This window comes from Muntiacus reevesi, chromosome 7 (genome assembly GCF_963930625.1).
Source record: "Muntiacus reevesi chromosome 7, mMunRee1.1, whole genome shotgun sequence".
Taxonomy (NCBI): Eukaryota; Metazoa; Chordata; class Mammalia; order Artiodactyla; family Cervidae; genus Muntiacus; species Muntiacus reevesi.
Window position 1 is genome coordinate 76,262,035 of NC_089255.1, and position 22,616 is coordinate 76,284,650.

The 22,616-nt window shown below is 48.6% G+C and overlaps 1 protein-coding gene across 1 annotated transcript in view; it reads right to left on the bottom strand.

Moving 5' to 3' along the window:
* Nucleotides 1-21,879, bottom strand: part of TMEM229B (transmembrane protein 229B) — a 40,194-nt gene extending 18,315 nt beyond the window's left edge. The window contains exon 1 of the mRNA XM_065940724.1: nucleotides 21,552-21,879. The gene's annotated coding sequence lies outside the window, so the exon portion shown is untranslated. The remainder of the gene's footprint in view (nucleotides 1-21,551) is intronic.
* Between the last annotated feature and the right edge of the window lie 737 nt (nucleotides 21,880-22,616).

Consider the following 22,616-nt stretch of genomic DNA (forward strand, 5'->3'; position numbering starts at 1 on the left):
TGCTGTCAGCTGGACTGGAGGAGACGACAGTGGCCTCACGGCCGCCCCCACACACTGAGCAGGAACTCATCTATCTGGTTTCTCCCTATCACTGCTCGCATCCTTAGGCGGTCCCACGGGTAAATCCACCGCACCCTGCAGCAGCAATGGAGACCCTGCCCCTTCGTCGCCTTCCCAGGGAAGGCAGAAAGAAACCCAGGGCGAGGACAAGTCTGGACCTTGTCAACAGCGTGACACCCAATGCCCCACTTTTCACAGCCTTCTGCAGCCAAGCCACCCCCGGAGATTTCTAAACAAGCAGGGGACTGGGTCCAGGAAGTCCTGTGGAGGCTGGTTTCTTTATCTGAGGTGTCGTATTCCAGCAGTCAACAAATATTGACCAAGCACCTGCTGAAGGCCATGCACTACCCCCACTGTGAACAAGGCGAGGTTCCTGCCCCCTTGATGCTCGCAGCTCTGTGGGGAGACAGACAGTAAGGAAGCCAGCCAGCACATGTCTGATATCAGGCCACGAAGAAGGGGAAAGGCCTGGTAGGGGGCAGAAAGAAACTAGATGCTGGAGGACGAGTCTTAAACTTCTCTAAGGAGCTAGCATCGGGCATAGGTCAGAAAGATGCAGAGAAGCTTTGTAAAGGGTGTCGGGAAAAGCATTCCAGGCAGAGGGAACAGAAGTGCAAAGATCCTGAGGCAGAAACAAGCTAAACAAGCTTTGTGTAATTAGAGGTCTGACATTCCCTGCCCCCAGAGTCCTCTGGTGATCCCTACAGGGTCTACTAGGTCAGGGCAAAGTGCTCAGGTGCCAAGTAAATACAGCCAGACCACTGAAGACTCTTTCTGTGGTCAGGGGCTGGAAATTGTGAAACCTTCAACTGTTGTTGGCAATTGTATTGAACAATGAAGGGAAGACAAAATCCTTTGACTGATGGCCTAGAATTTCTACCTGCTTCTGATCAAAAGAATTTAAGTAACTTTACCAAATCCTCTCTAGTCCGGGTGTTTCACCTTAACGAGAAAGTAGATATTCCTTTTTTCTCCAGCTAGTTTGTTAGATTTTCTGTCTGTCACTTGTGATCAAGAAAATTCTGACCAGCACAGGTAGTTTTTCCGTCATCTGGAACATACCTAGCTGGCATGAGAATCACATACCTGAGCACCACCTACCCATCTCTGCTGCTGTGAAAACCAGTGCCTTTGCCCCCTGCAGACTGTAAGGGGGCAGAACTGTGGAATAAGAAGGTCAGATGCCCAGCACAGTCAGCGAATCTCAGCAGGATGGCTATAGCTCTGGAGGTTCCAAATTGCACTTCTGGTCACTGACTTTTGTCATTGCCCCTTGACTCACCTGGCCTTTGCCAACAGCACACTCAGCTATCTTCACCAAACAGGACATGTGAAAACTAGTAGCCTAGAGATGCAGCCCAAGCCAAGAACATGAAGTACTCAGAGATGAATTTTCTGAAAACTGCACAACTGCACTAACCAGTCTGATAGCTACATATAGCTATTTAAAATTTAACTTTAATTAACTAAAAATGAATAGAATTTAAAAATCCAGTTCCTTAGTCACTGGAGCCACATTTCAAGTGCGCAGAGCTACATGTGGCAAGTGTCCACCATATTGGACAGTGCAGAGGTAGAACGTTTCCATCATCATAGAAAGTTCCACTGGACATTGCTCTCGGAATTATCAAGGGTGACCAAAAGGCTGGCAAACATACAGACCTACGGCTGAGCTTCATTCCTTGTTCTTGGAAATCTTTGTATTCTGAACAGACACCCCACTCTCCTTCTCTCCCACCGGCTCAGGCCTAGTCACCAAGGCTGCCACTGTGAGATGGGGGAGAATGAACCCTTGTTCCAAGAGAGTCACTGTCTACTGTCTGAAGAGTGACTTTTATCCAAGAGGCCAGGAGAGGGCCCTGGCCAGTGGTGAATGAGACCCGTCCCTGCGTCTTTGGCTGTAACTCAGCATAGGGGCTGCTGCTTGGAGTGTTTAAAAAAAAAAAAACTTAACTCCAAACCATTTATTGAGTACCCTCTACATGCTGGGCAGGTGCCACACAGGTCATCTCATGGGTCCCCTCCATGAGCCCATGGCGTGGATTGACTCAGGAGGCAAGGGAGGCTCAGAGGCTTAATGACAGCTGGAAAATGGGAGGGCCGAGGTTTTCATCAGCACTTCCCCTCCCATCACTCATGAGAGATGCGGATGTGTGGACAGGAGTCAGGACACTTAATTCTCCTATGGCAACAGCCCACCTACAGCTGCCCCTTCATTCTTACAGCAAACAATCTCATATGACCTGCCCCTTCCAGCCTACTCAGGCCCACCCAGGAGCTTGGGAGAGATGCCTTCCATGGCTCTGCCCACGAAGGCCCAGTTATTGAAAGACACCTCAGAACACATAGGAACCAAAGGAAGGTCATGGTACAGAAGATAAACTCTGGAAGGGGGTAGGGGTCAGAACACAGACATGTGACATTGCTCCTGGGCAAAGAGGAGAAGGGTGTGATCAAATTTTTGGTTTTGGAAAGCCATCTGCACCATGGGTTCCTTATCTTTGTATCCTCATGTCCAGGATAAAACTTGACATACAGTAGGAACTCAAAATCCAAGTACTGAATGGGAGAAAAGGCAGGGGGCAGGTCCCCCAAGAGTGAGAGGCTTGGCCAAGAGGATCCTGAAGGCCAGGTGCACTAGGGGGGAGGACTGAATGAGTTGTTCAGGAGGAGCTGTGAGGGTTGCTGTTTGCTCCATACATGACCTGATCTGATCATCCCTTTAGGTAACGGCCCAGAGGACAGGCCAGCATACCCGAGGCTGGGCACTGACTGCAGCCAGGTGCTTCCACTGTGGGCCCTAAGTCCTGCAACCCTGGTCCCTCTGGACCAGCTTCTCCCAGACAGCTCCATCCACTGTGAAAGTACCAAGCTTTGCAACACGTTCAGATATGGCTCCAAACAGCACTTAGGCAAGAGTAATTAAAGGGAATGTTATCTCAGCCAGGCTCTCATTAGCCACATAATTAGACTGCTGAAAATAATTAACATTCCTTTTGACAAAGGAAGCAGAGGACCCATTACATTCATTAGGACAGCCTCAAACCAGCCTGAGGAAGGCCCAGAAGAGGACTCATCCCCTCCCAGGCCTGCACAAGACAGAGTCAGCATCCAGGATCCCAGACCAGGCGGCAAGTCCTGCCCTCGGCCAGGCTCCTGGGTGAGCAGAGAGGGATGGCAATGGATGCCTTCCTGTACGTATTACAGATAATAATAAGACTCATACAGCTCACTGAAGAAGATTTGAAGGAAATGTATCACTGTATCAAGATGGCAGACCAGGGGCAACTGTGTACCTCCCCCAAGGCCCTTGAAAGTGACACAAAAGACATTTTCTAAGAAGAGTAATCCAATACAGCAAAAAACAAGAGGGAATTCTATCCTTGAAGATGGAAGCAAATGAGAATAAACTGATAGAGAAACCCCAACCCCCACAAATAAAACCATGAAAAATAATAATAACTGACATTCATATAGCACATATATTGAACCCTCACAAAAATCCTTTGAGACAGAGACTATTATTTTCCCCACTTTACAAATAAGACCCAGAGTTACATAGCTTTCCCAAGGTCATAGCACTAGTAAGTGCCAGTGCTAGGATTTGAACCCCAGCAGTGTGGCTAAGGATTCTACATTTGGGGGAATGACTCTGGGGGCTCCAAGTTTGGAGCAAGCAGATTAGGGGTCCAGGAGAGGCCCTGAGTGGTCGGTCATGGGATCTGGAGCAGCCAGGCAAGCAGCCCCTGGCCCACGTCTCCACCCAGGTGTCCCTCCACCAGGGACATTAGGGCATTGAGGCAAAGGGACACCTAGACATCTCCTGCATCCCCAGCAGGCCACATCCTACCCTCCTGCCCCCAAACAGGGGTGGCTGGCTTGAGAGCATGTAATCAGGATTCATGCAGAGGTGACCGGAAAACCTCAAAATACAGAGAGAGAAACACAACCAAGACTCACCAAACATTTGACAAAAACCAAAACAGCCAAAGAAGCACCAAATCAGAGAACACAAGTTCTAGCTAGAAAACAAAATTAGTAAAGTCAACAGAATGAAACGTTTGTCAAAGTATGATTAATAGCCTCTGAGGGACAAGAAGGGCTCCTGAATCCATGAACCCAAATGAGCCACTGCCAGAAGAATGTCAAAGATCTCAGAAATGAAGGAACCACACCACGGTTAACTGGTTATGTCTGGATGAAAGAACAGAGTGACTTCATTAAAAATTTTCTTTGTATAGCTCTATTTTTCTAAACGTCTTATACCACACATGTGTCACTTGTAGAATCAAAAAGTTTTTTTTTTTTTTTTTAATGCCTGGTATGAGGTAGGTGTTCAGTAAGGGGTAGATCCTGCCACCTACAGCAACCCTTGGCCCCATCCAGGCTGGGACATAACTCGCCATCCCCCAGTCACTCCATCCATACTCTCATCTCTGGGCCTTTGTGCACACCATTCCCCTTCTGGAGTGCCCTTATTTCTGTTTATCCAGATTTACCTGTCCTTCAGTGCCCATTCAGAGATGACCCTTGTTAACGAAAGGTCCCTGCATCAGTCTTACCTGAACCACTTTGATCCCTCTCCCCCCAAATTCCTAAGAGCCTCTAATTCTCCAGGGTCACAGGATAACTCTTGTTGAGTTGTCCTGTGGGGTCACAGTACTAAAGACTTACATGTCCTTTACCTTTCAGGGACCAGGTCTTGTCTCCCCAACTCAATGGTAGGCTTCTTAAAGGCATCAAAGGAATGAGCTTTCTTTTTATACCCTACCGTGCCCAAATAAAGCTGTAAAGCTTTCGCAAGAACATTGTTATGTGTCAGTTGAGTGAATGACGAATGAGCTTCTGTTTCTGGTGGGAGTAGGAAGAGGGAAATTATCATGGAGATATGGTTACTCAACAGGGCTGGGTAGCACAGCCAGGCCCTCCCATGTGGGTGAGGCCCTCATAAATAGGTCACCTGGTCCCGGATAGCTCGCCCTCCCATCCGTCGGGTGGGATCCAGAAATACCTGCAAACCCAGTGTGGATGATTGCTAAGTCTTGGGGCAAAATGTAGATGCGGAGTAAGACATTCATATGGTCTTGTCTCCCCACAGACTGCTTAGTAGTAGTGAGGAAAAATTAGTAAACACACAGTGAAGAAATGGGACACCTTGGCCAAGTGATCAAACGTAACATCACATAAAAGTGACAGAAGGGCATTTGGTGCCTCTGGGTGTAACACACTGAAAAAGACACAACATCACTCCTGTGTATGCTAGCTGGGAATGTGTAACTTGGAGTCTAGACATGACCCAACAGCAAGCCACTCCAAAGGGAAGAGCATTCCATTTTTTTTTTAAAGGTGAAAAGGAGGCTGTCTTCTTTGAACATGTCAATGTCATGAAAGACAAAGAAAAACTGAGGAACTGTTCTGGATGAAAAGAGACTAAAGAGACATAACAAATGCCATGTTGGATCCTGACTGGAGAAAAATGCTATAAAGGATGCTATTAAGTTAATCAACAAATCTGCAATAAAATCAGCAGATTAGATAAAGTGTCATATTAAAGTTCAACATACTGCAGAGATTATAAAACTGTATCCTTATTCTTAGGAATCCACACATGAATTATCCAGACAGAAAGGGCCACCATGTAGGCAACTGACTCTAAAAAGGCTCAGGAAAAAGAGAAAGAAGGAGAGAGAACATAAATGATAAAGCAAGATGTTAAAAAATATTGAATCTGGATAAAGAGTATATGTGTATTCTGTGGGCTTCCCAGGTGGCACAATCCCTGGGTGGGGAAGATCCCCTGGAGGAGGGCATGACAACCCACTCCAGTATTCTTGCCTGGAGAATCCCATGGACAGAGGAGCCTGGGGTCTACAGCAAAGAGTCAGACACAACTGAAGTGACTTAGCATGCATGCATGTGTGTTCTGTACTATTCTGGCAACTTTTCTGAAGTTACTTCTAAAGTAAGTCTGAAATTACTTCCAAGTAAAAAGTTAGAAAAATAATGACAACAACACAGGAACCCCTGCCACTAGACGGGGTGGGATGGAGTAGAGCAGACACGTGAATCCAGGAAGGACACTGGTCATCGGCTGTCTACCTGGGCCCCCAAATTCCAGCCCTGTCAATGGGTCCCTCATAGACACATTTCCCCTCCAGCGGGGCCTTCCCCTTCTCTTACTTCTCACCCGTTTACTCCTCTCTCTCCCCAAGATCAGCAATCTTCCAGGAGACCACCCTATCAGGACCAGAGGACAGGATTATTTAGATCTACTCTTGGACATAGTTAATGTTTGCTGGAGATATTTTGACACTTGTTTTGTCCACAAGCCCATACTAATGAGTCAGGGTATGTTTGTGAAACCACAGCCTTTTGGGTATTACCTGGTATTCCCTTCCCCCTACACTGCCCAGATTTGTGGTTAGTCCTATTCATACTGCCTGACTTTAGGTCTTTAGACCATGTTCATCCCTTCTGAGATCTCATGCAGGCACAGCCTCCCTCCCCCGAGTACCATGTCTGTCACAGCTGAGTGTGGCCACTTTGTCTTTTTCTTCTATTTTCTGGCCACACCACATGGCAGTTCCCCTACCGGGGATCGAACCTGTGCCCCCTGCCACAGAAGCATGGTCTCTTAACCACTGGACCACCAGGGATGTCCCAGGGTGTGGCCACTTTAAATAACGCACCTCTTTAAATAAGGGGCAGGTGATGGAGTCTCTTTAAGCAGCCTCACTGCAGGAAAGGGAATCAAGCAAACCCTCATGTTGTGCAACTTCATTTATTTATTAATTCAGAAATCCTCATATGCATCTTTTATGTACAGACTACTCAGTGCAAAGTGGCTTGAAGTATGAAAGCTGAAGCACAACAGTGGCACTGATTGTCTTTAGAACATTGTAAATATACAATCTTGGAAATTGTACTGTAGCATCAAATACCAGAAGCCTAGTAATGATAATAACTTCTGACAGTGCCTTTTACTTAAATGAACCTACTTCAAGTTCATCTCATTATTCATGCACTCATTCACATGTTCCTTAAACAATTACTCAGTATCTATGTCATGCCACCAGGTACACACAAACACCCAAGAGGCAAAAACCACAGGCAAAGACATCTCAGGCCACAGGTGGCTGGCATTCTAAGTGATCCTGGATTGTCCAGACTGGCCCACTAGACACACACTTAGGACCACCAGCCACAGAAGGGCACCAGAGGAAAATATTTTAAAGAACATCACATGAGAGAGATTAAAAAAGAAGCTATGGGAGAGAATAAAAAAGAAGCTACTGTGGCTTTAGTATACAAATAAATTTTCTTGTTTCTGAAAACATTATTTTATATTATAATTTAGAATGAGGTTAATTTATTTTTAATTACTTAGGAAGCCTTAAGCTTCCTTCCGTGCCGAGAGCCCCTAGAGACCTTAATCCAGCCAAACAATAAGTACAGGTTGCAATCCTAAATGTCAACAAGGGTCAGGCAGCCAACTCAAATTAGCAAAGACTCCAGAACTATTAAGAAACCAGGACTGAAAGGACTCAGTGAGAGATTTATTGGAGGTGGGGCAGGGGGTGGGAAGGAAGGAGGTGTGAGAGAGAGAGGAGAACGGCACCCATAGTTCTGACGTGGGCAATGGTAGGATCATTGTAGGATCATTCACTGAGAGAAGAGGATGCGGGCAAAGATGTGCATCAGAGGTGATCCACAGTGAACTGTGTTTCAGATGCTCTAATTTTGAGATGCCCACAGCATTCTAGGCTGGAGGCAGGTCTCAGCCCCCACTGGATGCAGTGGCAGAGAGGAGAAGCCTGCTGGGGAGCAGGTGCAATGGGTGACATCCAGGGCCCACAGAGGATGGAAGATGAAGCCTGTGGAAGGGCCAGGGAGGGAGCAGGGCACCCAGGAAGGGATCCTTCCGGGGAAGTGGGGGCAGGAGAGTGTGAGGGCTCACAGTCAACCGCAGAGGCAAGCCAAACAGGGACTGAGGAGAGTTAGCAGCAAAGAGGTTCCTGGGGACCGCTGTGACTGAGACAGTATGGACAGGTGACTCTTTTGAGAATTTTGCTTATGAAGGGAAGGAGAGAAAAAAGCTGCTGGAAAGTAGAGATGGGGGCAGGGGGAGGTGTCCTTTCTCCCTTCCTCCTTCCTTCTTCCCAGATAAGAGAGACGTGTGTGTGTGTGTGTGTGTGTGTGTGTGTGTGTGTGTGTGTGTGTGTGTGTGTAAGTCAGTCAGTCATGTCTGACTCTTGACTCCATGGACTGTAGCCTACCAAGCTCCTCTGTCCATGGAATTCTCCAAGCAAGAATACTGGAGTGGGTTGCCATTCCCTTCCCCAGGGGATCTTCCCCACCCGGGTATCTAACTTGGGTCTCCTGCATTGCAGCCAGTTTCTTCATCATCTGAGCCACCAGGGAAGCCCTAAGAGAGACATAAATATGTTAAAACGCCCAGGAGAAAACCACAGTGGGGGAGAGCTGTGGCTGGGACACACGCTGTGGGGTACATATGGATGCTCTGCGCTGACCTGAGATCGTGGAGGGAGCACAGTGAGCCACAATCCCAAAGACCAAGGACAAGTGTGTCATTATATTAATAAGCCCTTTTCAGAGAGGAGACCCAGGCGGCCAGAGTTAAGGTCATACAAGTACTAAGGTGCCTTGACCTGAAATCAGATCTCCCAGTTCCTGGTCCTCCTGGTCGTTCTTCCAGACCAGTAGGTCTCAGTGGGGCCACTCCTGGAAATGGTGGGGGTGGGGGACCTGTGTCAGCACCACAGTGGGTGGGGAGCGCTGCAGGTACTTATTAGTGGGGAGCTGGAATGCCGGACGCCCTGCTGTTCCCACAACAACCCACAGAAGAACCCTCCCACATAACTTAGAACATGCCACTGGGCACTCACAGAGCGGAAAAGCTCATTCCTAGTTATCAGCATCTAGAACCAAACTCCTTTCTGAAATAAACACAGGAGATTTTTGCACAGTTTTAACATATACTGAATTGACCAGGAATACCACTGGAGTGCAAACCAAGGGGATACGGTATATTTGGAACTTTACCAAGAGAGGTTCACCATCTGGGAAAACCACATCAACTTCAGGGGCGCCTCTCCTGGTATCTGAATCACCCACACGACACACCTGTATCTTGTGGGTATGTGTGGCTGTTACATTCTCAGTGATTCTACGTACAGGTTCAAGCACCTGGCTCCTTCCTTCTGCTTTCTGTGCTGTTGTGTCCAAGCAATCCATATTAGAATATGTGGTATGGTATTATAATTAATTTTCCCCTTAGTTCTCTTTCAACTTAGGCATGTTGGTTTTTTAATTTATGTATACAGGTATGTCATATTATCTATAAATTTTAATTGGGGTAATCAGGAGGCATTACAAATAATTGTTCTAATAAAAAGGGACACCATCCTAGATTGTGCAATGCAAGGGAAACTGCAGTGCTGAGGAAAATGGAGGTGAGTAGAATCAGGGTGGCTTCGTGTGATCAAACCCAGACAGTAAGTTCAATGGTCTCTTACAGATATTGACATGAAGTTCCTGAATTATGGGTACACGGTGTGATCAAACCTTGGGGCTTAAGACAACTATACAACTGGGGGCCTTTGGGAAATTTCATCTCCACAGTTAATTTAAATTATACTATACTGCAGCATTTTCCAGCACATAATAATAGGTAGAAGACCGCATGTCACCTGCAGGGCCCAGGGAAATGACAAATGGTTGAATGTCTGGAGGCAGAGGTGTGTTTAGAAGTCAAAGAAAGAGGTGCCAGGCTTGGTCTGGTGAATATCTTCCTAATGGATGAGAAGATGAGTAAACAGTATGTAAGAGGATGCTTAAGGATATTTATGGAAATGCTATATCATGAGGAATCGTGAACAGAAATAGGGATAGAGAAATGATCTCAGAGGACCTCCAATAGGTTAGAAAAGCAGGCCAGAAATACTTATGGCTCAGAATATAAGAGGGGCTGGTTACTTAATGGTAGGGGAAAGGTGGCCTCAACTCCCACAGGCATGCCCATCACTGCCAAATAGGTGTGAAGGGTTCAAAAAAAGTGTCTTTCTCTATATACCTATGGCTGATTCATGTTGAGGTGTGGCAGCAACCAACACAATATTGTAAAGCAATCATCCTCCAATTAAATAAAATTCTTTAAAAGTGTCCTTCAGTCAAGAGGAGATAGCTAACTGATTCATGTGTCCGCCCCATCTGAGGTCACCTGGGGATGGGAAAAAAGGAAAGTCACAGCCTGCTGGTTTGGATACTAATGGAGGGCCTGGAAACAGGGCTGTCTGAACCTGGCTCTTCCACAAACCCTCACAACTCTATTACCTCTCCTCTCGATTCCCTCATCCAAAAGTGAAGAAAACACAATAAAACACTTTAGATTCCATCACTGTACATTTTTCTACTGTTCTGCTGTTCTTCCAGGAGCATTTGTGTATATATATATTTTAATTTTAAAATGTCAGGTTGAAGCAGTTATCAGGATTAACAAGAAGAGTGACTGTTAAATGAGTAACTGCATCCCTTCTCAGAAGGTGGTAGAGGAACTTGGCTCACATGGGCTCTGAAGAAACATCCAGGTGTAGGACTTGCATCCAGGAACAGTTTATAAGTCTCTCTTCAGAGCTGACTCAGTCAAGGGCCAACAGTCTACCGCCACCCCTACCCCCAGGATTAGAGTGAAATGCAAGCACCCAGCAGGCACTCCCACCTCCAGGACACACCAGTTCATCATTGAGACAAACCAGGAAACCTTCTTGATTTTCTAGGGTGAGGCAAGATTGATGTACCTAAGGCACAGAACTGAAGGAGGTGCCAAAAAAAATCTTAGCAATCAAGATAAATGGCATTGTATGCAATACAATATTTTAAAAAACTAAATCGGTAAACCAAGGCGTGGGCTGTCATACTGGAACTAGGGCCGAGATTAGGACAAGGTCAAGGAGGCAAGGTCATGTGAGGGTCTGTGGCACTGGCATTGTCCTGCATCCAAAGGACCTCTCTACCCGTTACTACCAATAGCACCTCTGGAGAAATACAGAACCACAGATGCCCAGAACCACAACCTCTGGTCCCAAACCCCTGACATTCAGAATTGTTTAGATTTTTTTTTTAAGGTAATGTAAAGCACATCCAGTAGATTACATAACCCCCACAACTGGGTCTGGGGGCAACATCCCAAATACATGAACATCTCTGCAGCCAAATTTATGAATATGCTCGCTCTGCGGATAAAAGAGACCAGCACTGGCCTCATGTTCGTCCAGGTCAGGCTTTGCCATCACACAAGTTTAAAAAAGCTTTTTGGTTTTAGAATGTTTTGGATTTTGAAACCACAGATAAAGGAGTGTGGGCCTGAATAGCATTACATTAGGTCTCTTAAAGAAAAAAGGCAGCAGATTGGACCCAAAACTTCTGTTACCAACTTGTACAAAAAAGAGAACTCCAAAGGTCCTCAGCAGTGACCACCCTGAGGAAGGTGATTTCTGGAAGTCACTCAAGCCCAAAGCAGACTTACAGCCTCTCCCACCGACCAACCAACCGACACTTACGTACCGTCTGCATGTAAAAGCTTGGGCAGAGTCCTGGGCTGTACTGAGGATATCCAAGACACAGGTCCAGCCCTTGAGAGCTGGACAGTTAGAGGAGGCTGGAAGGCAACTACAAACCATTGTATTTTGGAAATCAGAAGGAGCAAATCCACACCCATACTTTAGGAATGATGAAACCAAAGTTCATAGTGGGTGAAGGCCTTTCACATATTAGCAACAGGAAGTGAGTGTCAGGGAGAGTTTATACTGGGGTATGCTAACTGCCCTTCTCTACGCTCTGCATAAAGGCACATAATAACTGCCATTTTAGTGAGGAAATGGCAAGAGTTGTCGAAGATCCTAGCTGAAGTGGCTTTGGTCAAAGACAGCTTTGCAGCAAAGATGGGTCCTCTTAAAAGGACTGTAATGTAGGGAGGGAGCAAAGAGGTGAGGGGCCTCCTGGCAGGGAAATAATGAGGTATGGGATGGGTGATATGTGGCAGGTGAGCGGCATGTGGATTAGGCTTTGGTGAAAGGCATAGACGGAGTTGTTGGGAAAGCAGGCAGAGGCGATGAATGGAGAGCTCAAATGTCAGGGTGAGGACTCTGCAGTTAGGTCCTAAGGCAGCATTTCTCAATCATTTGAGTTCTGCCTTCATGACTTACGGCTTTCTACTTCCCTTGTAGGAAGAGGCAGATAGAGCGATTTAAGAGAGACCATTCTGGGACTTCCCTGGTGGTCCAGTGGTTAAGGGTTTGGTCCCTGATCCAGTAAGATCTCAGATGACTTGGGGCAACTAAGCCTGTGTCCCACAACTACTGAGCCTGGCCCGGGAGCCATGACTGCTGAAGCCTGTGTGCCCTAGAGCCTGTGATCTGCAACAAGAGAAGCCACTGCAATGAGAAGCCTATGCACCCAACTAGAGGATAGTCCCTGCTCTCCGCATCTACAGAAAGGCCACAGAAAGCAACAAAGACACAGCGAAGCCAGGAAAAAAAAAAAAAAGAAGAGCCCACTCTGGGGTCACATTCTTTCCATCTGAATCTGGGCTCTGATGCCAACTGAGTGACCTTAGAGAAGCTCTCTCGGCCTCTGCTTACTCATTTGTAAATGAAAAAATAACACAAGTACCTCCCTTGTAAGAGTTACATGAAAGAGTGTTTTTGGTTGTTCGGTTGCTCAGTCATGTCTGACTCTTTGCGACCCCATGGACTGCAACACGCTAGGCTTCTCTGTCCTTCACCATCTCCCAGAAATTGCTCAAACTCATGTCCATTCCCAAAACAGCACCTGGCATTTGTTATACATTTTCAGTAAATGTTAGCTGTTGCTAACATCTTGATTTAAGTTAAATTTGTAGTTATGTATGTATTGTAGCCTTATCCTAAGCAATAATATTCATGAAATCCTGGGATTCTCCTGTCGTTATAATTCTTATGACACACAAAACAAGAGGTTCAATCAAAAGTCTTGAAAATCTTAACTAAAGCATTGAATACAACAGGTCTGATGCTCCCCAGCTGGTGCGAGGGCCTCCAACAGAACCATCCAGGAAATCTGATATCTGAGCGTGCAACTGAGAGGACAAGGTGGACTGGCATCTGACTGTACCTGAGACACACAAGGTGTGAGACGTGAGCTGCCCATCTGCTGTGGGTGGAGCCGAGGGAGCCAGCTGAGCTGGGGGCGTGGGGGTGGGCCCGCGTCCTCAGGTTCGCTGCAGGAGAGGACAGTGTGATTACTTCCCGGCCTAATGTGGGCCACATGCAAGGGAGGCTGGCTCCAGATCAGAGCAGGTCTTATCCAAGAGGGCCATTTGGACAGATGGAAAGACCTTAGCTGAAAGAGGCGAGAGGTGAATCGCTGGATTTTCAGGGGCTGAGGAAAGAACAGTGATTTAGAATAGAGGATAATTTGCTCTTTTCAAGACAACTGGAAGTAAACAGTCCCCACTCATGGAGGAAGAGTCTCTGAGAAATCCATGACCATGGCCACAAGAAGAGACTCAGCATTAGGTACCTGCCAAGCCCAGGAAGCCGGGAGCTGGCCGACAACAGTGCTGGCCAAGCAAGCCCTTTCCTGTCCCTCTCAGCCCAGGGACAAAGGACTGGATGTATTCAGTACTGAATTGAGACAGTTTGTGACTTAAAGTGACCACAGGACCTTCTACTGCCTAAGAATGACCCAGGTCATTCGGTATGAGGCTGGATGGAGTTTTCCTCCTGGGGCAGGGAAATGACCAATCCCACTAAATAAAGGGAAAGCGGGAGACAAAATCAAGTTGTATTATGAGTGAATCCCAATGATTCATGTTTCTTTACACTCATTAGAAACATAGCTATCAAGTGCTCGGGCCTGGTGCACTGGGAAGACCCAGAGGAATCGGGTGGAGAGGGAGGTGGGAGGGCGGATCGGGATGGGGAATACATGTAACTCCATGGCTGATTCATGTCAATGTATGACAAAACCCACTGCAATGCTGTGAAGTTATTAGCCTCCAACTAATAAAAATAAATGAAAAATAAATAAATAAATAATAAAATAAAATGTTTGTCCCTGTACCAACTAAAATAATTTCTCAATATCCCCAGTGGTATGGTAACCACCATTCGAAATCACTGCAATAAGGCAATAAGGAACTCAGGAAGAAAGCAAGGCAGGCAGGGACAGAAAAGATTGGTTTGGTGGATTCAATGGCAACTCATTCGCTCCCCAACCTTGAATATGATGAAATTAAAAGACGTACCAATGGAGAGCAGAATCCTTGGATGAGTGGCTTGTTTAAAAGTTAATCGAGGCAGCTCAATTCCATGAACAGAAAAGCTGTGACTCTCTGGATCCCTAGGCTGAGCTTATCATATGATCTTATTCTTTTAGGAGGAACTAGGGCTGCAGCATTGGAAAAGACCCTGATGCAGGGAAAGACTGAGAGCAGGAGAAGAAGGGGGCAACAAAGGATGCAATGGTTGGATGGCATCACCGACTCAATGGACACGAGTTTGAGCAAACTCCAGGAGATGGTGAAGGACAGGGAAACCTGGTGTGCTGCAGTCCGTGGGGTCACAGAGAGTTGGACATGACTGAGTGACTGAACAATAACAAGGGCTGCAGCAGGCGATACATCCTCATTGACTCTGAGTCACTGGGAAAACATCGGCCGGTCCCTACGTCCTGGGGCTTTGGGAGGATACTGGGCTGAACCAGAACCTGTATCTGCCAAATCCAAGCACAGACTGTAAGACATACACCACTGCATGACCTCCCTGCTGTCTTCACTTGGGGAGAGTAGGAGGATGAGGGGGGGATGAAGATTAAGTTTTAAGACAAGATCATTGGGAGATGACAACAATAAGGGTGAACAGAAGCCACCTCTTGGCTCCCCATTTTAACAGGGAGAAGTGACCCAACCCAAGCCTCCTTCACAAGACTTGGTCCCTAACTTGTAATAGGGCTTCTTTCTCCTTCAACCTTACCTCTATTCTCTCAGCTGTGACTTCTTCCTACTCCAGACCAGCTGAGTAATCGCCTGAGAAAGAACCAAATTATCCAGATTCTAACGTGTCTGTGTGCACTTAGTTGCCCAATCATATCTGACTCTTCGTGACCCCATGGACTGTAGCCCGCCAGGTTCCTCTGTCCATGGGATTTCCCAGGCAAGCACACATTCCCTTCTTCAGGGGGCCTTCCCGACCCAGGGATTGAACCCTTGTCTCTTGCGTTGGCAGGCAGATTCTTTACTGCTGAGCCACTAGGGAAGCCCCAGAAATCTACTAGATGACCCAAGCATTATTGCCGGGGGAGATGTTAGAGAGTATCTCTCCCAACACTCCTATTTTACAGATAAGGAAACGAATTTATGTCACATGCCCTGAGTCATTGAGTTGAGACAAGAACTGAACTCCCACGACCTCAGCACAAGGCTCCATTATACACTGTCACGTCAACTCTCAAAAGGGGGTCAGTCCCCCTGCTCCAGGCCACCAGCTCAACCTCCATTCCTCTTCCAAAAGCATCTCAAAAATGGTAGAAAGCCCCAGAGTTAACTTGCCTGAAACAAACAAGAAAAAAAGAGATGAGAACCATCTCAGTGAACTAGCTGGTCAACTTTGAATGGAGTAATCAGCGACCACAAACACTTTCTCAGAAGGACAGGATGGTCCCAATGCTTGCTGTACCCTAGAGAGTATACCTGAGATCCAGAGTCATAATCAGGGTCTCCACAGCTGGATTATAATGATGGGCAGGGGAAGGCCCAGAAACTAGGTTGGAAGATGAGGCCTGGAGTCCAGAATCTGCAAAGGACTTCCCTGGGGGTACAGTGGATGGGAATCCACCTGCCAATGCAGGGGACCGGGTTCAATCCCTGGTCCAGGAACTAAAATTCCACATGCCACGGGCAACTGAGCTTGTGCACTACAACTACTCACCCCATGTGCCTAGAGCCTGCGCCACAACAAGAGAAGCCCCTGCAATGAGAAGCCCGTGCACCGCCATGAAGAATAGACCCCACTCACTGCAGCCAGAGAAAGCCCACACATAGCAACAAAGACCCAGCACAACCAAAAATTTAAGATTAAAAAAGAATCTGCAAAGATAATCTACTATGACTAGAAGAGGTAGGGTGATATAAGGAAAATGCTGCCCCAATAGCCGGTTAAGCAAGAGAAAAATTTGGCATGCAAATATAATGGGTTTATGAGATACATTCTTATGCTAAGCAGAAAGTCTGTCCTCTTATAGTAACTCCCAGGCTTCCCCAGTGCAGAATACTGACCTCTCTCTTCCCGAACACTCAAACACTCGTCAGGATGTTGCTTTTCAAAGGAGATTCTCAATTTCCGTCTCCTTTTAACTAACTGTGTTTAACCCACACCAGCTTTCCTACTTAACACTTTAACTGCCACTACCTCCACTTGACTTTCTCCCCAACATTTGTTCCACCATGCGATCCAAGGCTATAGAACACAGTGAACTCAGACAGATCTCAGTTCAAATCTCAGTTTGGACTCTTTCTAACTGTGTGGCATGTGCAGTGATTTTATCCTTTATCAAGTGCTCAGTCCAGTGCCTGGCGTAGAGTGAGTATTCAATAAACAGTGGCTGTCATTGTTATTATTGCTATGTTCACAGAAGCCAGCTGGAGCTCCACGGGTGGGATGAAATCTCAGAGGGCTGAAGTGGGCTGTCCAAGGTCACACAAGTGAGTCAGGGAGGGATCCCAGATTTCCTAATCCCAGAAGCCTTTGCCAACCATCAGCTCCTACACAAACAGCATTATCGCCCAACGACCTCGAAATCTGGGTTTCTGATTATATCCAGGTACTACAGCTGATGATTAAATAGGTACTCACCATGTGCTAGAAACTGGGTAGACTATATGAAAGCTCTGAGGCGTCTACAGATTAGCACAGGAAGGCCACCCCCTTGTTGTGACAGACAAAAACACAATCACAATACAAAAGTCTGGAGCCACTGCTTGTGTTGCCCAGTGATGATAATATTTCTCATCCATACTTGTTTTCAGAAGGTAGATGAAAGGAAGACCAATGCCCTGGCTGCCCCATTCCTGGCTTTTAGAGAGGCTTTTTCAATTGAGAAAGAGAAGGGGAGTGATCCTAGGGACTGAAGACTAAATGGGTCTGATCAAGGACTGCTATGAAAAACAAGATGGGGGCTGGAAGTAGGCTAAAAATAGGTCCCACCATTGATTCAAAGAACTGCGGTTATTTTCTTTAAGGTGGGCTTCTTGTTGTACCAGGACCTGTCTCTCCACTGACTGTGCAAATGACAAGACCGGGGGGCCCCAGGAAGCACACTTTATCTCGAAGTATGAATCACCCCTCAGAACTCCAGGAAAGAATCCTCTCTTTGTGGCCCTTCACTCTCTTTCTTGGCAGGCATCCCTCACTCCTCAGGGCTGATGTCAAGGCTTTAGGATAACCCAGGGTAAGTGTCCTTTCTGATGGAGACAGACCATTCCAGAAACTCACGAGACAGGACTGCCTCTTAAAAACTGAAAGGAAACAAAGAATGAATAAACCAGCTAGAAGGCCTTCATTATTCAAGTCCCATTGAGAAAGCAGTCCCAGTGTGCCCTGAATGCAGGGCTTCTGGAGTGGAAAGCGGTGGCAGAAAGAGCCCTCAGCAATTACGCCCCCTGATCTATTAGATCTCCCAATGGTAAGTTAGGATTTAACAATGCCATGCCTGATTTTTTTTTTTAACTGCCATGCATCCAGAGGGTGGAGCAGCAGAAAGGAGCAATCTGAGGACCCAAGTCCTGCCACGTAGACTGTCTGCCCTAATTCCAAGGATGCTGTCCCGTCTACAATACCAGCCACGTGGAGAGCCAAGAGTCCTGAAAGGATATCAAACTCTCCGCTAGGGAGCAAGCAGAATAAAAGGCAATGGGGAGCTGAATGTTCAGAAACAGGAACTGGCAATGACTTTGGTTACTCTTCAAGCTGCCAGGCTTAATTGTGACCGACCCCAAAGGCAGAAACACCAACATCAGTAGGGGGTGGAAAGTTACCTTTCAGAACCATCCTCTGAGGAAACAGAGAGCCATTATTACTCATTCTGTGGCTTTGACCCCACCAAACACCTAAAGGAACTGATGGATGTTAAAATGAACATTGGGGACAGCCTTAGGGCAAAGGGGAGTGGGAATCCACAGCCGCAGGATGGTGTGAGCAAAGGGTAGGGAGCAGGCTCTCCCTTTTATCTGCGAATGGGATAGATTCCATATCCAGCCTCAGTTCTGTCTATGGATGTTAGCTACAGGGGTGAAAACCCCTTCCATTCCCTTGAATCACAGCAGCATGGCACATGCCACAGCACAAAGTCTAAGACAAATGTTTATCTGAAATCAAACATGTGGGTACCTAAATTCTATCACTGCATGTTTATCTCATAACAAAAAAGTGTAACCAGTGGATCTCTGGTACTGGATTCTAAACACTTTTAAATCCCAGGCAAGGAAAACTTCCCCAACACAGGCATTCACACACATACCATGGCCAGCATGCTAACTCACAGTGAGACTCAGTTTCCTTCCACAGAAGCCACAGTCAAGCGTGCCACCTCCTAGCTCTTCCCCAGAAATCAGCTTGGACTTTACTTTTCAAATATAAAGCCTCTGTGATTTCTGAGAGGTGGTGGTGAAAGAAGCAGAAGCCCTGGCCAGTCAGGCTGAGTTCCTTCCTGCTCAGAGCATCAGAGTCCCTCCGACATTCCCAGGTCTTGCCACAAAGGAAGTTGAGAGTTTGCCAAGGCAGAAGTTGTCCACACCTTAAAAGAAATGTTCCTGGAATAATTAAAAAAAAAAAAAAAAAAAAAAGCAAACAAACCTAAACCACCTTGCCTGTAAAACTGGGGATGGGGGAGGAGCGCAAAGGAAAGTAGAGAGACAAAAATTTGTAAACAGCCAGGGTTAGATTTCCCTTCCCTCAAGGACAGCCAGATCTGATACGGCTGCTGATAAAGCCAAGCAGCTTCACTTTACTGCCCTTATCCAGGTCTCAATTTATAACATCACTGTTCCCAAACATCATCAGAGACCCTTCTGAGAGCATGAAGGGGGATTGTCACTGACATCCAGACTGGACAACATCTACCAGAAAAAAATCCTATTAGGAAGGAGCTCAAAAGGCTTCCGGAGAGCAGAGGCAGACAGCATAGCACTTGCTGCCCGCAAGTACCTTTCTGATGAAAAAACTACACTTTTGAAACCAACACTGAGCTTTCCCTATCACAAAGGCTGTAATGTGGCCCTTTCCTGCGAAAGGAGACCTTTCCCTTTAGAAACAATGTGTGAATCTGATACAAGTGAAATAAACACAGTATAAGACTCCCTAGCTCATTAAACATCTTTCATTCAAGACTTCAAGGCACTTAAGTCATTTTATAAATGTAAAAATTCATGCCTCATCACTTTAAAAGGGGGAGTCAGAGGGAGTATCATTTCCCCATCTTACCTTCAGTACATTTGAGAAACAGTCCATGGAAAAGCCCCTCTCTCCCCACTGTAAGTGGGGAGGTCAATCCTCTATATCATTATCCTCAGCTCGGAAAAGCTTGGGATAAACCCAAAGGAGAACTGAGCCATAGTCAACCCTGCCTGTTGGGAGGGGAAAGGGCCCTAAAAGCGGGGCTGGTGGTGCTCTCCAGTCTTGCACCTGCATCTGACTTCAGCCACAGGTCCCAGGGCCATATAGAGCCATATAGCTCAGGGGACTTCATTTTTCCTGATATCCTTTACTGCATCCTCCCTCCTGTACCTTTAAGTGGCCAAAGTCAACACTAAATCAGCTTGTTATTTCCCTCCAAGGACTGGATAAATAAGTTGACCCAGCATCAACTGTTTTCCCAGTTACTCAACTCTGTCCCCAAATATAAACTAAAGCCTTGGGGAGGAGGGCCAAGCCTTATCTCAGCCCACCCCTCCATGTGTCCTGCCAGGCCCACCCCTGGCCCAACCACTTACAGCATTAGTAATTCATTTACAGAAGCAGACAGAAGAGTCACCCAGCCAGCCTGCCCCCACTCCCCGCAACGCCACCCCCAATCCCACCCAGCGCATTCTGTCTCCACAAGCAAGCAGATGTAGCTCTGCCTTGAACCTGATTCTCAAAGGGCTGTCCTTTCTAAGAAGGCAATGGGCAGTCCTGCAACAGGATGGAAGCTGGGGGTCACACGCAAGAGGCTCAGAGCTGGAGGCACCTTCTTCTTTGAGACACAAGGTCGGGGACTGGGGACCTGGAAACTGGCTCATTTGCTTTCTACAGAAAAAGACACTTTATCCACCACCCCCCCACCCCCCAATCCCCAGAGGGAGTTCCGCCCTCCCCTTGACCACTCTCCCTGCTTACAGCAAAGAGAAAACCCCAGGCCTCCCGACTCAAGTCGGAAGGCCAGAATAACAGCTCATTTGTTACTGGGTGCTGAAAAGGCAGACTTGTGAGCTGAGCCCCCAAGGTTACACTGGCGCAGCTCCCCGGGGTCCTGCTCTTCTCCTTCTGGGAGGGCTCCCAGCGGCATCAGAACAGCCTGCCACCCTAAGCAGGGTGTACCCGAGGCAACCAAACAAACATACCCCCGAGGAAACTGAGGAGAAAGAGGGAGACATAGTCCAGGGAGGCAAGGAAGGGGGTCAGTTTCCCACTGGACATAGAAAGAGGGAAAGGAAAACACCTGGGGAAAAGGCCAACGTCTCCCTCCCCTTGCGGCAATGGTCCCCATCCCAGCCCCGCCTCTCCCACAGAGGACGGGAGATCAGGGTGGGCAGATGGAGCTCTAGCAGCCAGGGGGCTGGGCTGGGCCCCAGGGCCCAGACCGGGGGAGGGGAGGACTAGGTGTGCAGTCCACCATCGCCTCGTTTTCCCATGCACCCTGGAGAGAGGGTTCATCTTGGCACGGTTTCCTCCCTTTCAGAAAAGTCCTCAAACTCAGGAGGGCCCGTGATTCAAGCCTCTCTAGCTTCCACCCAGACTGACGCCCCCTCCGCCCTCCCGAGGCTTCGGGGATGCTCTCCGCGCGGAGGAAGAGGGGGTGTCAACCTTGCGCTGCCGGAGATCCCCGGCTGGCCCCTTCCCCTCGCATCTCCCGGATGCCCCCTTTGTTTCCGGCGGTGAAAGTTGCCAAGGTGCACCCCTTCCCCAACACGCCCCCCTGCGCGCCCATCCCCCTCAGCGAACCCGAGCCCGGGCGCACCATCTAATCTGCGGCTCGCTCTCTATCCTGGGCACCGCAACGAAATCGAAAGCAAAGAGCAGGCGGGATCCGGCAGCGCCTCCAGCCTGGTCACCCGGTCGCAGGGTCTTCCCCATCACCGCACCATCGCCCGCGCCCCCCGCAACTCGGCGCTGCCCGCCCCGCGTGGCCACTTCTCCCGGCGGCGGAAAGGCCTCTCTGCGGGCATCGAGGGCTCCTACCGGTGCGGGGCCGGGATCGCGAGCCGGGGCAGGGCAGGGCCGGCCGCCTGCCGGGCGCAGGTGCGGCCAGGAGCGCCGTCTCCCGGGCTCGCTCCCGCTCCTCCTCCCGCGCCGGGACTCGGGGCGCTCTCCTGCGCCGCCTGCTCCCCGCCCCCACGCCCGGCGCTCGGGCTCCCCCCGCGCCGAGTTGCCGCTGCCCGTGCCTCCCCCACGCCGCCGGCCCTCCCGCGCGGCGCCTAGTCCCGCATCGTGTGTAGGCGCCCGCGGCGCGGGGGTCGGAGGGCTGCGGCCGCCGCTGCCCCGGCCGAGCGGAGCCCCCGGCGGCGGCGGCGGCACTCACCCATAGTATGGATGCGGTGCAAACTGCACATGCTCGCGTCTGACAGGCGCTCTGCCTCCGGCCCCGCTTAACTCCTTGCTCGCCCGTTCACCGGCTCGCCCTCCGGGTTCGGGGCCCGGCCGACTCCCTAGCCCCTCCCCCGCCTCCGGGAGGCGGTTGCGCCCCGGGCGCCAGGAAATGCGACCCCGGGTCCCGACCGCGGCGCGCCCGGCTGCAGTGCAGAGCTCCTCCGCCCGCCCGGCCCCTGCCACCCCGCCTGCGTGTAAGGTGTCTGAAGGAGCCCCGAGGAGAGCACCCCTCAGCTCCCCGCTTGTAGGAGTTGTGGGGGTACAAATTCCACTGTGGGTATCCTGTGGGTACTAGCTCCCCGAGGGCCACGGTCCGCATGGCACTGCAGACCCACTAGATGCCAGCACTGTGTCTTGTGCTGTCCATTCGTTGAAATAGGCCTGCAAGATAGGTTTTATTATCCCCATTTTCAAGATGGAAAAACTGAGGCCTGCGGCAGTTAAGGAATCTACCTAATGCAGAGCCTGAATTTCCAAGGTTGACAGTTTGGTTTATATCACAAAGATTAAGCAGATGTTCTTTCTTAAGTCAGTTGGGATCCTTCTATTGGAAGGTGGAAAATAATGGATGTCATCTAGAAAACCTGGAGATTCTGGTATGTGGATCAGTGGGAAATCCCTGGCAGGAGGGCCAGAACTTGAGACAGGCCCCTCAGG